This window comes from Schistocerca americana, chromosome 4 (assembly GCF_021461395.2).
Source record: "Schistocerca americana isolate TAMUIC-IGC-003095 chromosome 4, iqSchAmer2.1, whole genome shotgun sequence".
In the NCBI taxonomy this organism is placed as follows: Eukaryota; Metazoa; Arthropoda; class Insecta; order Orthoptera; family Acrididae; genus Schistocerca; species Schistocerca americana.
In genome coordinates, this window is record NC_060122.1 from 344,491,942 (window position 1) to 344,507,281 (window position 15,340).

General features: G+C 43.0%; 1 protein-coding gene across 1 annotated transcript in view; it reads right to left on the reverse strand.

Moving 5' to 3' along the window:
- The window catches only part of LOC124613475 (dynein axonemal heavy chain 6-like), a 984,594-nt gene that overhangs the window by 144,417 nt on the left and 824,837 nt on the right, over positions 1–15,340 (reverse strand). The window lies entirely within an intron of this gene.

Here is a 15,340-nt window from a genome sequence, read left to right on the forward strand (position 1 = left end):
ATGGTGCGGGGCGTGTGCAGTTGGAGTGATATGGGACTCTGATACGTCTAGATAAGATGCTGACAGATGACACATACATAAGCATCCTGTCTGATCATCTGGATCCATTCGTGTAAATTGTGCATTCCAACAGACTTGGGTAATTCTAGGAAGGCAATGCAACACCACACACATCCTGAATTGCTACATAGTGGCTCCAGGTACACTCTCCTGTGTTTAAACACTTCCACTGGCCACCAAACTCCCCAGACATGAACATTATTGAGCATATCTGGGATGCCTTGCAATGTGTTGTTCAGAAGAGATCTCGAACCCCTAGTACTCTTATGAATTTGTGGGCCACCCTACAGAATTCATGGTACCAGTTCCCTCCAACATTACTTCAGACATAAGTCGAGTCCATGCCACATCATGTTGTGGCACTTCTGCATGCTTGTGGGGGCTGTATACGATATTTGGCAGGTGTACCAGTTTCTTTGCTTCTTCAGTGTATGTCAGTCAATAGTTTCCATTCTTGAAATTAAGCCCCAGTCCAAATAACAGTTAAGAAAGCACCTTTAATCATTTTGGAGTAGTTTTTGATGCATGGTTATTTACTGTACACTGGATCTGTTCCCTGCAGATTGCTCTGATAGTCCGTTTTCTTTTTTTGCAGATGTCTGATGAAGAATTGAACTTGGAGAGAAATTTTTTTAAATACTCAGAAAAACAATTAGGTGATACTCTAGAGGCAGTAAGACCACCTGGAATTTTGAGTTCAAATAAAGCATCAGCTGAGCGTAATGTTCCAAAAGCAATATTATCAACAAAGCTAAGCAGCAAAACCATTGAAGGAAGGCAGATGGTGCCACAAACCCAGTATCTAACAACACAAGAAGAATAGCTGTTGAAAGACTGCATATTAGGAAAAGCAAAAATAGGTTTTCGAATACTTCCAGATGAACTGAAAGGTGCTGTGCACAAATTTATGATGGATACAGGAAGGAAAAATACCTTTACAAATAACTGGCCAGGACTGAGAAATATATGAAACAACTGCCTAAAAGACATCCAGCTATTTGACATTCTAATCCAGCAATCATATTGAAAGGGAAAGCTCGTTTGACGGAAGACATCATACAAGGCTGGTTTGATCAACTTGGAAAATACCTTCAAGAAGAAAATTGTGAGGAATACTTCTTCATACTGAACAAATATTTGATGCTGACAAGACAGGAGTTGAATGTTGCCCAAAAACTGGTAGACTCTTAGGCCCAAAAGACTACGAGAATTTTTTTACTGTTGCTTCTGGCAAAGAGAAAGAATGCATCACTGTATTGGCTAATTTTTCTGCTAGAGGAAGAATTGTAAAACCAATAATATACTTACTTGGAAACAAGTCCAAAAAACATTTCTGAACTTATTGCTTCTAACACGTTCTTTGTCAGAAACTGAGTCAGACTGGATGGTCACACCATCCTTTTGTGAGTATGATGCCAATTGGTTTTTATCCCCCTGGTTGCTGGAAAAATATCACTTTTCCTGTTTTGTTCCTTTTAAATGGGCATAAGTCTCATTTAAACTTAGAACTAAGTAAATTATGTCACGGAAAAAAATATTTTTTAGATGGCCACTAAATGCAATAAAAGTCCTCAGCTCTGTGATGTTGGTGTTTTCCAGCCACTGAAAGTGTGGCATCAATCCATGGATCGATAGGCCAAAACATCATATGTGTATTATGTCTTCGAGTTGATCTTTGTTTTTCTATACTTCCGGGACCTCAGTTCCCGCCTAGCTTTCGACCTGTATGTTTGTCGTGTAATAAAAGTATTGATGATTAGAAGAGAGAATTGTGGTCATTACCTTACCACCTAGATATCTCCTTCAGCGGTGACCCCGAAGTTCGAATAATTCGTCAAACTGAGTACAAAGGGACTACCGCGCCGGCTTCCGCATTCCGAGTGGACCTTTGTCTGCTACACAACGGCCTTCTACAGCACGCCTCTGCCACCCGCTTTTCACCAGCAACAGCAACTAAATTCAAGCACACCAGCTGTAGTCAGTGCCCGATGTGAATTTCCACAGTCCTATAGCCTCAAGAACACACGGACCTAGTCAGGTGCAGTGGTTTTGAACATGATGCCAGCGATCTCCGACTCCGGCTTCGTTAGCCCGGAAGTGCTTTAGTTTTCGCCGCACAGCAGCACAAGAAACCACTACACACTGATACCGAACTTTAATGCAAGTACTGTAAATAGTGGGGAGCATAGTTTTCATAATGTGCCACAACAGAACGCCTTTTTGAATGTGCAAGCTCCATGTGTGTATCACTCCGTGCCGGTTGCACACTACGTGAATGACTTTCACCAGCCTGTTACTCCGAGTGTTCATCAGTGCAGTTATTTAAGCACATCAGGTTCCACCAAGCTCATCAGTGACTCTGTGATGGACGATTTCGCTGGAGGTGTGGAGGACCAATTGCATAATAACCTGTCGAGCAACCGCCGTGACCACTGCAACAACTGGTCCCGCTTCACTCCATGCCGGGCTTCCTGATAGCAGATTTCGCTTCCCCTCCAGCTACTATGAACACAGCGTGCGTGTCTGCTTCCTCTCTACTGCCCTCACGACACAGAGTTAACTTCGACTTGCCTACTCCTGCGTCCGCGAGTGGCTGCCCGCATTCTTCGACCACCAGTTCATTGAATCTACCAAAACTTCCGGCATTGAAACGCGCCCACCTGGAATTCTGGTTCAACCTGGTCGAGCAAACTTTCAGTGTTTGTGCACTTGATGACAACCCCATTTCACATGCCTCATGAACCACCTGCACGACCATGTCGACTTAATTTATGACCTGGTTAAGTCACCTCCTCCAAACGAGAAGAATGCTACAGCTAAACAAGCAATACTGGAACGTGTCTCCAAGACAAGAAGAGAAAACGTTCGACAGCTCGTCTATGAAGAACACCTCGGTGGTAGGTCTCCGTCCCAGCTGTGGTGATGCCTATGACTTCTCGTCGGTGAATGTGAAATGCCAGATGCCACGCTCACCGAGATTTGGACGGAAAAGCTGCCTCTGTCTGTCCAAATGGCCATCTCTGCCTACGAAGATAGACCAAATAGCAAACGCTTGCATGCTGCCGACCAAGCTTACTCCGCCCTACTACATGAACACCGTGCCCAGCAGTTTGGCAGCTACGCCAGTTTCCAACCACGCTACGCCAGTTTCCAACCACAACCAGGGCCCCAACGTCCACTAAACCTAAGTCTGTCAAGCTCGCCGCACTACCGGCACCTTCACGTCTGCACAGCAACAGCACATCTGACTCCGCGGAAGATTCTGGGCCACCGCCGTCTGACCACTCGCAGGAGCAGATGTCCGCCCATAAATACCGTTTCTTCCATGCAAAATTCGGGGAACAAGCACTCAATTGTAAACCGCCGTGCTCCTACCCAAACTTCAACCACAGGTAGGCAGCGGTGCCACCTCCTGTGACGTAAACAACAGGCGCAGGTGCCGTCCCACACTCCATTCGGTGTCCAACACTAATGCTTCGAATGGACGAGTCTATGTCCGCGACTTTAACTCTGGCACAAACTTTCTCATCGACACGAGCGCAGATGTTTCCCTACTTCCATCTCGTCTTGCTACCGAAAAGATCCAACTACACAAAACTGTCCTATGTGCTGTAAACTCATCTAGTTTGTTGTGCTTAGGTTCTACTTCATATGCAGTGTCCCTCTAGCCTGAGTGCAACCTGAAGTGGTCCTTCCTGGTGGCTGATGTTGATAATCCCATTTTGGGCATCGACTTTCTACGACACCACAAACTGTGACCTGACCTCATCAAGAATGCAGTTTTCTACCACCCTACGCAGGAACACATCCTGTGTGCTTCGTCGAGTGTCAATAGTACTGCTAAACAGGTCCACCTGGTAGGAAGTGTAATAACCCCTCCTCCGAGCTCTTGTCATGGACCAATAAGTGGCTCACGGAGTGTGTCGATTCTACACGGCTGCGCTTGGAACAACTTGAGCTACACCGTCGCTTCAACGACTTAAGTAACGAGTTATCTTCGGCACAGCAGCAGCTTGCAGTAGACGACGCCTTGGCAACACACAAGGTTACTCAGTGCCACTACAGTGTTCTCGCACCCTAGTGCATTTGTGACCGTGTGCCATATAAACTGTACAGTGTCCATGCCACATAAACTGTACAATGTCTGTGCCACATAACTGTACAGTGTTGGCTCTCGCCAGCTCTAACTGTGTTAATTCGAGCGCACATTCATCCCCCTCTTCGCTTGGGTAGCTAACTTCCCAGGCGCAGGTTAATGTTTTTGATTTACTGCTATCAGCTGTTCATTCGGGCCCACTACCACCACCAAGCTCGACAGCGGTGCCTTCGGTTACTAATAACCAGTGTACCAACCTTGTTTTGCGTAGCTCACTTGTTTGTCACTCCTAGCCACCCACCAGTTGGCACTTATACAAACTTTCGCCGTCTGTGGCACAACCCAGCCTAGCGGCCGCCGCGCACACTATAACACAGTCGCCTCGTGTACCGCATCGCGGATTTCCGTGATTACAGGCGGCACAGCCCACAAACTTTGCTTGCAAGACGGGCCACCTATCTCTTGCCAACCACGCTGTTTCAAGCCAGAACTAAATTCCGATGGCACCAGAGGATATTGAAAAGACAGCTGTTACAACACCTTTCTGCCTTTTCCAGTACCGGTTCATGCCCTTGGCCTCCGCAACGCTGCACAAACTTGGCAGAGATTCATAAACAAGGTGTTGTTTCATCTGGATTTTTGTTTTGTTTACTTGGACAACATTCTTATTTTCAGTCCTACTTTTCAAAAGAACAAGGAACATTTGCAGATTGTTAAAGACACTCTTACCACTGCCGGTGTTGAACTGAATAATAAGAAGCTCCAGTTGCACCAGACTTCAGTAAGATTCTTAGGCTACATCGTGTCAGCTAAGGGCCTCATTCCTCCCGAGGATAAAATAAAACCTGGTTTGGATTTGTCATGCCCTCACTTGTTGAAGGAGCTGCACAGGTTCATCAGAACTATTATAGGAAGCAGTTGCCTGCCGCAGCCGAGGTTCAGGCTCCCCTAACAGACACCCTTGCTGGCAAAAATATGACCGGTATCTGCCCGGTCCCCTGGATCCCTGCCATGGAACAAGCTTTTGAGAAACTGAAGCACCTACTAGCAAACACAGTGACTGTTGCCCACCCGCATCCGGACGCTACATTTTTTATTACCGCAGATGCCAGTGATACCGCAGTAGGTGCTGTCCTCAGCCAAATCGTCGGAGATACTACCTCTCATTCGCAGTTCTTTTCTAAGAAGCTCAACGGCGCTCAAAAAAAAAGTACTCAGCCTTTGATAGAGAGCTCTTGGCAGTTTACGAGGCTGTGAAACACTTTTGCACCGAGGTTGAGCGTAGGTACTTCTACATTTTAACCGACTATAAACCTTTGGTTGCTGCTGTAAAGAACCCCCCGACTGACCCTCCACCTAGACACTTCTGGCATTTGGACTTTATATTGCAACTTACCTCTGACATACAATACATCAAGGGTGCAGATAATGTGGTCGCAGATTTTTTGTCTTGTGTCGGCGCTCTCACAGCTCTGATAGACCTCTCTAACTCTCCTCAGGTGCAGTCTGCCGACACGGACACTATGGACCTTATTTCCGACCACAGCTCATCACTCAAACCTGTGCGATCCACCTTTCCCGGTGTCATACCTCCATACCCAAACCTCTACAGAGACAACTGTTTGACAAATTACACAACCTAGCTCATCCAGGTGTGAGGGCCTCTACCAGACTTATTTCAGAGCACTTCGTCTGGCATGACATGCGTCGCGACTGCCAAGCCTGGGCCCGTGCCTGCATTCCGTGCCAACAACATAAAGTTTTGCGGCACACATCGCCCCCACTAGGTAGCTTCACCGCTCCTCCTAGTCACTTCCAGCAGGTTCACATCGACTTGGTAGGCTCCCTCACCCCCTCCGAGGGTTACAGATACGTGCTATCTATTATAGACAGAATCTCTCGTTGGGTGGAAGCTGCCCCGCTACCCAATATTACATCCAAATCAGTGGCATGATCCTTCATAGACACTTGGATTTCACCCTTGGGCTGCCCTGTTTACTTGTCGACTGACCAAGGCCGTCAATTTGAGTCTGCCTTATTTTCTGAACTACGTAGGCTGTGCGGCATCAAGAAAATTCATTCAACAGCATACCAACCCCAAAGCAACGGCCTCGTGGAACGTTGGCATAGGATGCTTAAGACGGACCTACATTCCCATGGCCTCCTTTGGACGGAAGCCCTGCTGTTCGTCTTACTCTGTTTGCAGACCACTTTCAAGGAAGTCCTTAAAGGCTCAGTGGTCAAGTTCATCTATGGCCAGTCCCTTACACTGCCAAGTGAACTTGTTGCTCATACTCCAGTCGCCAAACCGTCCGAACTGCCGTCCTTGGTAGGACGGGCGATGTTACACTGTAACAAGCTTCAACCCCCGCCCCCTTCCAGCCACACTCCGCCGCACACATATGTTCCCAAGGCGCTCGACATGTGCGAATTTTTGTTCCTTCCCCACTACAGCCCCCTTACACAGGCCCGTACAGAGTTGTCAAACAAACCAGTAACACAATGGACATCGTAATTAAGGACTCAGTAACTACTGTCTCCCTCAACAGGGTTAAACCTGCTCGCGTCGAGTTGTCCCCTACCTCACCCACCGTTGAGGTGGCCCCTTCCTCAGCTCATGATTTGAGCTAACACCTACATCAGCCCCATCAACGAGCCCACACTCATTCCGGTGTTTTCCGCCTCTCGGCTCCCATAGCAGAGGCCTCAGCTCCCAGGGCTCTAATATAACAGTTCCATCTTCGTGCGACAGCACACCGCGCCGCTCTTCTGACCGGTGCAACCTCCAGTTTCCTGTCACGCCCACTCAGACCTCACCGTCTGACACTCACCCCTCTACTCGCAGCACACCGCCCTCACCGTGCTCAGCATACCTCTCTGTTAGCAGGCGCCACTTATGAGCTCTCTACCAATGTTCATCCTAACGACATTTGTAGTTTATCTGTCGTCGTTAGTGGTGATACTGCATTAATGCTGCTTGCGTGTGACGATTCGTGTGACTCATTAGGTGGTGTGTCACAATGTGTAGTGAAGCGTTTCAAAATCTCTTGAAGTGCTACGTGTGGCAACCTACGTGCTTACGTTAGCCCAAGTGGAAAGGTGATCATTAGGTTCCCTGCCGACGACACTCTTCCACACCATCATTCCTGCACTGGCTGGCGACTACGACCATCAATGTTGCTTCAAGACTTCAGCATCAGCATTCCAGGATTTGCTCCAGGCTCTCCTCCCACACGGCCCGTGCTGTTAGACACGGAGGAACTCACTGTAACCCACTTAAGCTCTCGCCAACTCCCCCACCTTTGGGTACGTACTCCATACTGCAGGGGGGGAGGGGGGGGGGGCTATGTGGCGTCGATCCACAGATCGATAGGCCAAAACATCATATGTGTAATATGTCGTCGAGTTGATCTTTGTTTTTGTATACTTCCAGGACCTCAATTCCCACCTAGCCTTCGACCTGTACGTTTGTCATGTAATAAAAGTATTGATGATTAGAAGAGAAAACCGTGGTCATTACCTTACCATTAGATATCTCCATCAAAACCATCATGGAACAATACTGCAAGATGCTGGAAACAAAAGCAGTTCTTCAAGGAAGCTTTTGGATCTGTTGTAGATGAGTAAAAGACACAAATAGCTTTTAAAAATGTGGAATCTTCCCTTTCAGTGTTGAAGAAGTATATTACAACAACTGGATGCAGACTTGTCGTCAGAAAGTAATGAAAAACTTGTTGTGTGAAGAAAAGCTATATTGCAGGAGGAGGATCGTGCATTTCTAAAGCTCATGGAATCTGAAATACCTACAGATACAATTGAAATTTTCAAAACAGCTTTATTTTATTAATCAAGAACCACTGAGATTAAAGAGCCAGTTTTGTTTACACATGGAAAAGGTATACAATCAAAGTAGGCCTAAGACAGAAAAAAACAAAGCAATATTTCAGATGAACAATTAATTCACTCAAAAGGCCCCTTGGAAACCAAATTAGAAAGATTTGCTGAACTCAGGGCATTGCAAGCAACTGCTTGTGAACACCAGAAAAGACTTATTCCTTTATATATTCAGACAGAAGAAATGGTTATAGAAAGATACACCTCAGCCGCATATTTTTAACCTAATACACTCTTTTTGAATGTACTCTTTTTGAATGGTTCTCAGGATAAGAACTCTAAACTCCCAAAAGCAAGCTCATCTCAGGAAGGTAATCAAACACTTGAGGAACTCAGGGAGAGCCATCTTCATTGGCCAGCAGTTGATGGTAAACAGGGAAAAATGAAATAAATACAGGTAAACTTCCTTATGCAGTTATGTCAGGCCTCATGTGCCTTAAGGAAAAGCAAGGAAGATGAAGAAGAAAGATTTAAAAAGAAGAGAAACAGAAAGGCATTGAAACAGAAGCAAAAACTGGATGCATTCCAGGAAAAATCATATAGCCAGGAAAGCAAAGAAACGTGAGGAAGACATTTCAACTGATGAAAATACAGTCTCTCTGCATGATTCAGATGAGAGTTTGGGAGATTTACTTCAGCGATCTGATGATTCAGCCTCTGATTGTGATCTTGAAGATGTAATAGTAAATAGAACCTGTATAATTGTATTTTATGAAGATGAATATTTTCCAAGGATTGTTACTGGCAGAAAATAGAAGAATTTGAAGTAAGTGCCATGACAATGTGTGGATCAACATATTGGAAATGGCCCAAGAAAGAAGAAAAGATATGATATCAGAGAGAGGATATAAATGTATCACAGACTTATATTGATCAGGAAATGAAGAAGTATACAAAAAGTATAATAAGTTTCTTTTTATGAACATTACAGTTTCTGGACTGGCAACAGTGGTAGGGAAATATGCAACATTCATAAATATTTGTGTTGCCTTAAGAAAATAAGCAGAAGTATATGTACAATAATGCTGAAAAATGTTTATCAGTTGAAGTTAATGTAATCTGCCCTAATATCTTATTTTTATATTTAAATGATCTGTATACTGTTTGTTCCTCAGACGGTTGCTTCATCAGGAAAGAGGGAAGAAGCGGGAAAGACGAAAGAATGTGAGTTTTAATGGAGAGGGTAAGGAGTCATTCCAATCCCGGGAGCGAAAAGACTTACCTTAGGGGGAAAAAAGGACAGGTATACACTCGCACACACACACACACACACACACACACACACACACACACACACACACACACACACGTATCCATCCGCACATATACAGACAGAAGCAGACATTTGTCTTATCTCCGGAGTTCTGATAGGTTGGTATCAGTGGGAAGTATCCAGATAACCTGGACGGTGTAACACTTTGCCAAGATGTGCTGGCCGTGCACCAAGGCATGTTTAGCCACAGGGTGATCCTCATTACCATCAAACACTGTCTGCCTGTGTCCGTTCATGTGAATGGACAGTTTGTTGCTGGTCATTCCCATATAGAAGGCTTCACAGTGTAGGCTTGTCAGTTGGTAAATCACGTGGGTGCTTTCACACGTGGCTCTGCCTTTGATCGTGTACACCTTCCGGGTTACAGGACTGGAGTGGGTGATGGTGGGAGGGTGCATGGGACAGGTTTTACACCAGGGACGGTTACGAGGGTAGGAGCCAGAGGGTAGGGAAGGTGGTTTGGGGATTTCATAGGGATGAACCAAGAGGTTACGAAGGTTAGGTGGACGGCGGAAACACACTCTTGGTGGAGTGGGGAGAATTTCATGAAGGATGGATCTCATTTCGGGGCAGGATTTGAGGAAGAGAGCCACATTCAGAGTCTGATCCAGTCCCGGAAAGTATCCCGTCACAAGTGGGACACTTTTGGGGTTCTTCTGTGGGAGATTCTGTGTTTGAGGGGATGAGGAAGTGGCTCTGGTTATTTGCTTCTGTACCAGGTCGGGAGGGTAGTTGCGGGATGCGAAAGCTGTTTTCAGGTTATTGGTGTAATGGTTAAGGGATTCAGGACTGGAGCAGATTCGTTTGCCACGAAGACCTAGGCTGTAGGGAAGGGACCATTTGATATGGAATGGGTGGCAGCTGTCATAATGGATGTACTGTTGCTTGTTGGTGGGTTTGATGTGGACAGATGGAGGTCAACGTCAAGGAAAGTGGCATGGGATTTGGAGTAGGACCAGGTGAATCTGATGGAACCAAAGGAGTTGAGGTTGGAGAGGAAATTCTGGAGTTCTTCTTCACTGTGAGTCCAGATCATGAAGATGTCATCAATAAATCTGTACCAAACTTTGGGTTGGCGGGCCTGGTGATGACGAATACATGCTTCCAATGTGCGTTCACCGCAATGTCGCCAAACGCAGATGCGACCATCACAATGCTGTAAACAGAACCTGGATTCATCCGAAAAAATGACGTTTTGCCATTCGTGCACCCAGGTTCATCATTGAGTACACCATCGCAGGTGCTCCTGTCTGTGATGCAGCATCAAGGGTAAACACAGCCATGGTCTCTGAGCCGATAGTCCATGCTGCTGCAAACGTCATCGAACTGTTCGTGCAAATGGTTGTTGTCTTGCAAATGTCCCCATATGTTGACTCAGGGATCGAGACATTGCTGCACAATCCCTTACAGCCATGTGGATAAGATGCCTGTCATCTCGACTGCTAGTGATACGAGGCAGCTATGATAAGATCACATGACCAAGAAATTGTTTTGAATAATAGATGGATTGTGCACTATTCACTGATATTACCTAAAACATTTGAAGCTCATATTAATTTTGAAGTGTGCAGTAGCAGGCAGTGAGCAAAAGAATTGTTAGAACCACATTTGCATTGAAAAATGATCACAACAAAGCCACAAGGTATTAATTGGGCTGATGCATTAGCATTTCACAGGCAGTTAGGAGCATTATGAACTTCTGTTCATGAAAGACACCCACTTGTGATAAATGCACACTCTGAAGGAGGAGAGTGAATATATTTTAACACTGAAAATATTACAGATCATATAGAAAACCTGAGACAAACAGCATTGCTGCTATACTTTTGGCTTTGTTAAGTGGATGATTTTGTGAAGACGCTGTTGTATGATGAAGTTCCATCATATTTATGACAAACTGTGTAGTGTCTTCACTCATAGAAGGCATGTCAGACCTGTAGATGGTGAGCCCGGCTTATTTACTGGAAGAGTGTACATGATTCATCCAAACAATGCTGAGTATTTCTGCTTGCACCTGCTTCTACGTACAGTGCGGGGGACCTACTTCTTTTACCAATCTGCAAGCAGTTAACTGTATTGAATACGCTACTTACCAAGATGCTTTCCTTGAGTGACACTTACTTATGATGATGATGATGATGATGATGTTCTGGCAGAAATTTGCATTAGTGACAGTACACATAATTTGTGTCATTTGTTTGCCATTTTTCTGGTATTTTATACTCTTTCTAATGCCACAGTGTTAGGACAAAATACTAGGATAAACTATTAGAAGACTTCTGTAGGAATATTGGACAAAACATTAAAAGTGAACTGAATGATGGATTGTGTAACTACTCTTTACCAACACCTGGTTACCATTCAATATTTGGTTATGTCTCTAGGAGGAAATCCTCTCCTTCATTATGGCTTGCTAACCACATCAACAGAGAATATGGAAGGAAATAAGCTATTATAATCCAGCAGAACTTGTGGACACTTTGCAAAATGGCATCCAAAATCTAACAGTGCGCAGTAAGGGAAGGCGTTTTTAGAGTGTCAACAATAATTAGGGAGAAATTCTGTTTCTGGATGCACCTGGTGGGACAGGAAAACATTCCTCACTAAAATCATGTTGGCATAATTATGAGCCCAAGAAAAATAGTTGTTTCTGTGGCTTCATTGGGAATAGTTGCCACTTTGTTACCCAGTGGTAAAACTGCTCATACAATTTTTAAAAGCCTGACAGATTTTGTTATCGGTGAACACACAATATGTGACTTCTCTAGGAACATTGACAAAGCCAGGGTTCTATGTGGTTGCTCGTTAATAATATGGGATGTGTGCACCGTGGCGAATCGCAAAGCAATAGAAGCATTTGGTATAACGCTTAGAGATATTTGATGAAAAGATCAACCCATTGGTGGTGTTAAAACCCATTTTTGTGACGATTTTAGGCAGACCTTACCAGTTGTACCTAAGGGAACAAGGGTGGATGAGATGAGAGCATGTGTGAAGAGCTCAAGTCTGTGGTGACGCATCACACAGATGCATCTAGCAGTGAACGTGTGGCTGCAAATTGGTGACAGCGCAAATACACAGGACTGTAATCATTGTTAAAAATTGTCAAGGGAACATATCTAGAAGAAGGAGGTGGAAGCATTAAGCCTGGCAATTTGTGCCCACATTACTTCCACTTCAAGGCATCATTTCTTCCATTTATGAAGATCAAATACAAACAACAACCCATGAAAAATCTTGGCTTTATGGAAGAGCTATATTGAATCCTTGTAATGATCTCGCTGCAAGAACTAATGCAGACATACTTACTCTTGTTAAGGCCTACTTTTTCTGGGGTTATTACTGAAATCAGTGAACATATTTTAAATCTGTCTTATGACTCCCAAGGAAATATGTATTTCTGTCACCAAATGTGTTTTGTTTAATTGAAATAATGACAGTGGTCTTAATGAAACACACATACCATTTGTCTCGCTTTCTCCATCTAAAAACAGTTCATTATAAAAGGTGTTGATGTTAGTACTTAAGATTTTTGCTCACAAATGGGAGAACACAAAAGTCCTTACATTTCTGGTCAATTTATGTCTTTACATACCCTTGAGACCTCAAAATTTGTCAGGGAAAACTGCTAAAACTTGTGTGGAAATCAGGGAAATATCAGGGAATTTCACTTGGGGAAACTTGTGGCAACCTTGAATGGGTATATAGTTAATCAGAAACCTGTAATCCTTTTTGCAAACAGGAACCACCAATTCGATAAGACAATTTCACTCTAATTTCTAATTTGTCTACTTTATCTCAAGATTTTAGACAGCTGAACACAAACTAAATTATATAAGGTATTTGTGAAGTTTGAAAAAAATAGTATATTCATTATCCAACATAGCAGAGTGGATTAGAATCTTCATAAATCAGAGGAACACTCTCGATTGTAACCTACCTTCTATCAAATGATTCCTATTGATCATATTAACGCTATGGGTGCAACGTTAATCCTTACTTATGCTGCAGCTGCCATGTACTTATCAATGTCTTCTTGTCTGATGCAGCAGTTAAAACAGACGTTTGTATGCTAATAAGTTAATTCTTAAAGATTCTCACTGACTATTCAAATCATTAAAATTCTTGAAACAATAGACTACTGTTTCAGTGAGTTCAATGCAGATTACATGATATTATTATTTAAATTCTCAGCCACTGCAAGGCACTTGAACCATTGCCTTTATTGTCTTCTTTGACACCCTATGCAAATATTTCATTTCAACACTACCTCTCAAGGGAAGCTCATTTTTAGTCTTCTAGTTGCTGCTTATATTCTGTTATGTGAAGTTCTCCAATGCGTTAAACAGACATGTGACAGATCATTACACAAATATAGAGCAATATATCCATGCAGTGTATTAAAATATAATTTATTTTTGAAATAACAGTGCAACTTCTGCTGTGAAACTGAGTTTTTGAGCAATTCACAATATTTGGAAGTATACATTGTTAGCTAATACTGAGGTACTAGGTTGACAAGAAAAACTACTAGCATCTGTAGAGCTAGAGAGATGACACCTAGTGCTGGACATGTCTTCAGAAGTACCTTTTAGTTTACTGAAGTGTGAATTATAATGTCACTAGAAATCAGTTAATTCTTAAATATTCTCACTGACTATTCAAATCATTAAAATTCTTGAAACAATAGACTACTGTACTGTTTCAGTGAGTCCAATGCAGATTACATGATATTATTATTTAAATTCTCAGCCACTGCAAGATACTTGAATCTTTGCCTTTATTGTCTTCTTTGACACCCTATGCAAATATTTAATTTCAACACCATGTCTCAAGGGAAGCTCATTTTTAGTCTTCAATTTGCTGCTTATATTCTGTTATGTGAAGTTCTCCAGAGCATTAAACAGACATGTGCCAGATCATTACACAAATATAAACCAATATATCCACGCTGTGTATTTAAAATATAATTAATTTTGAAATAACAGTGCAACTTCTGCTGTGAAACTGAGTTTTTGAACATTTCACAATATTTGGAAGTATACATTGTGAGCTACTACTGATGTACAAGGCAGCAATAGAATGAAAACAAAAGTGACATATGAACTTCATTACCACTGCACGATCAGCTGATCAAGAGGAAAAATCCTGATTCTGCAGGTTAAGTGATCTCAGAAAAGTCATCATGCAGACTGTACATTCTATCTCTATTCAATAATTTGAATCTCCTGAATGTTGATTCACCAACCTGTATCTTAGCCAATGTAAGCTAAAAATGTGAGGAACACTTCAGTCCTTAAAATAAAGAAAAAGGTTTGTGGAATGTTATTTCCAATGAAACTGAAAAGACAAGTGCTTTATGTAGAAAAAGTCATGGCTCGATGCAGTTTGCAAAGTTCAACAGCTTTTCCACCTAAGACATGATCAATGAATGTTTACCACAATGGTCATCAGATTCTTAAGGAAAAAGCTGTCCACTTGAAGAAGAAGAAAAGTTTGGTATCAGTAGGATGAAAATCCTTTTCCGCATTAGCCAAATAAAAATTTTATAGGAAGCACTCTAGAACAGATGCTGGACATCTGTGTTTTCTCTTCATAATCTACTATAAACTTCAAATTATTGTGTTGACAAAATTCCACTGTATATTCACAAGTAAAGGTTATTTCAGCATGCAAATAGTGTAGTGCAAAGCTCTTTTTTCATTTGTGTAAAGTTTTTGCTTCATCAGGAAAGAGGGAAAGAGAGGGAAAGACGAAAGGATGTGGATTTTAAGGGAGAGGGTAAGGAGTCATTCCAATCCCGGGACTGGAAAGACTTACCTTAGGGGGAAAAAACAACAGGTATACACTCGCACACACACACACACACACACACACACACCCACACCCACACACACACACACATATATATCCATCTGCACATATACAGACACAAGCAGACATATGTAAAGGCATATTATTTTTGTTTTTATTGATAATTTTATCTTTCCTTCTCCTTTTTCCACTTTATTCATTGA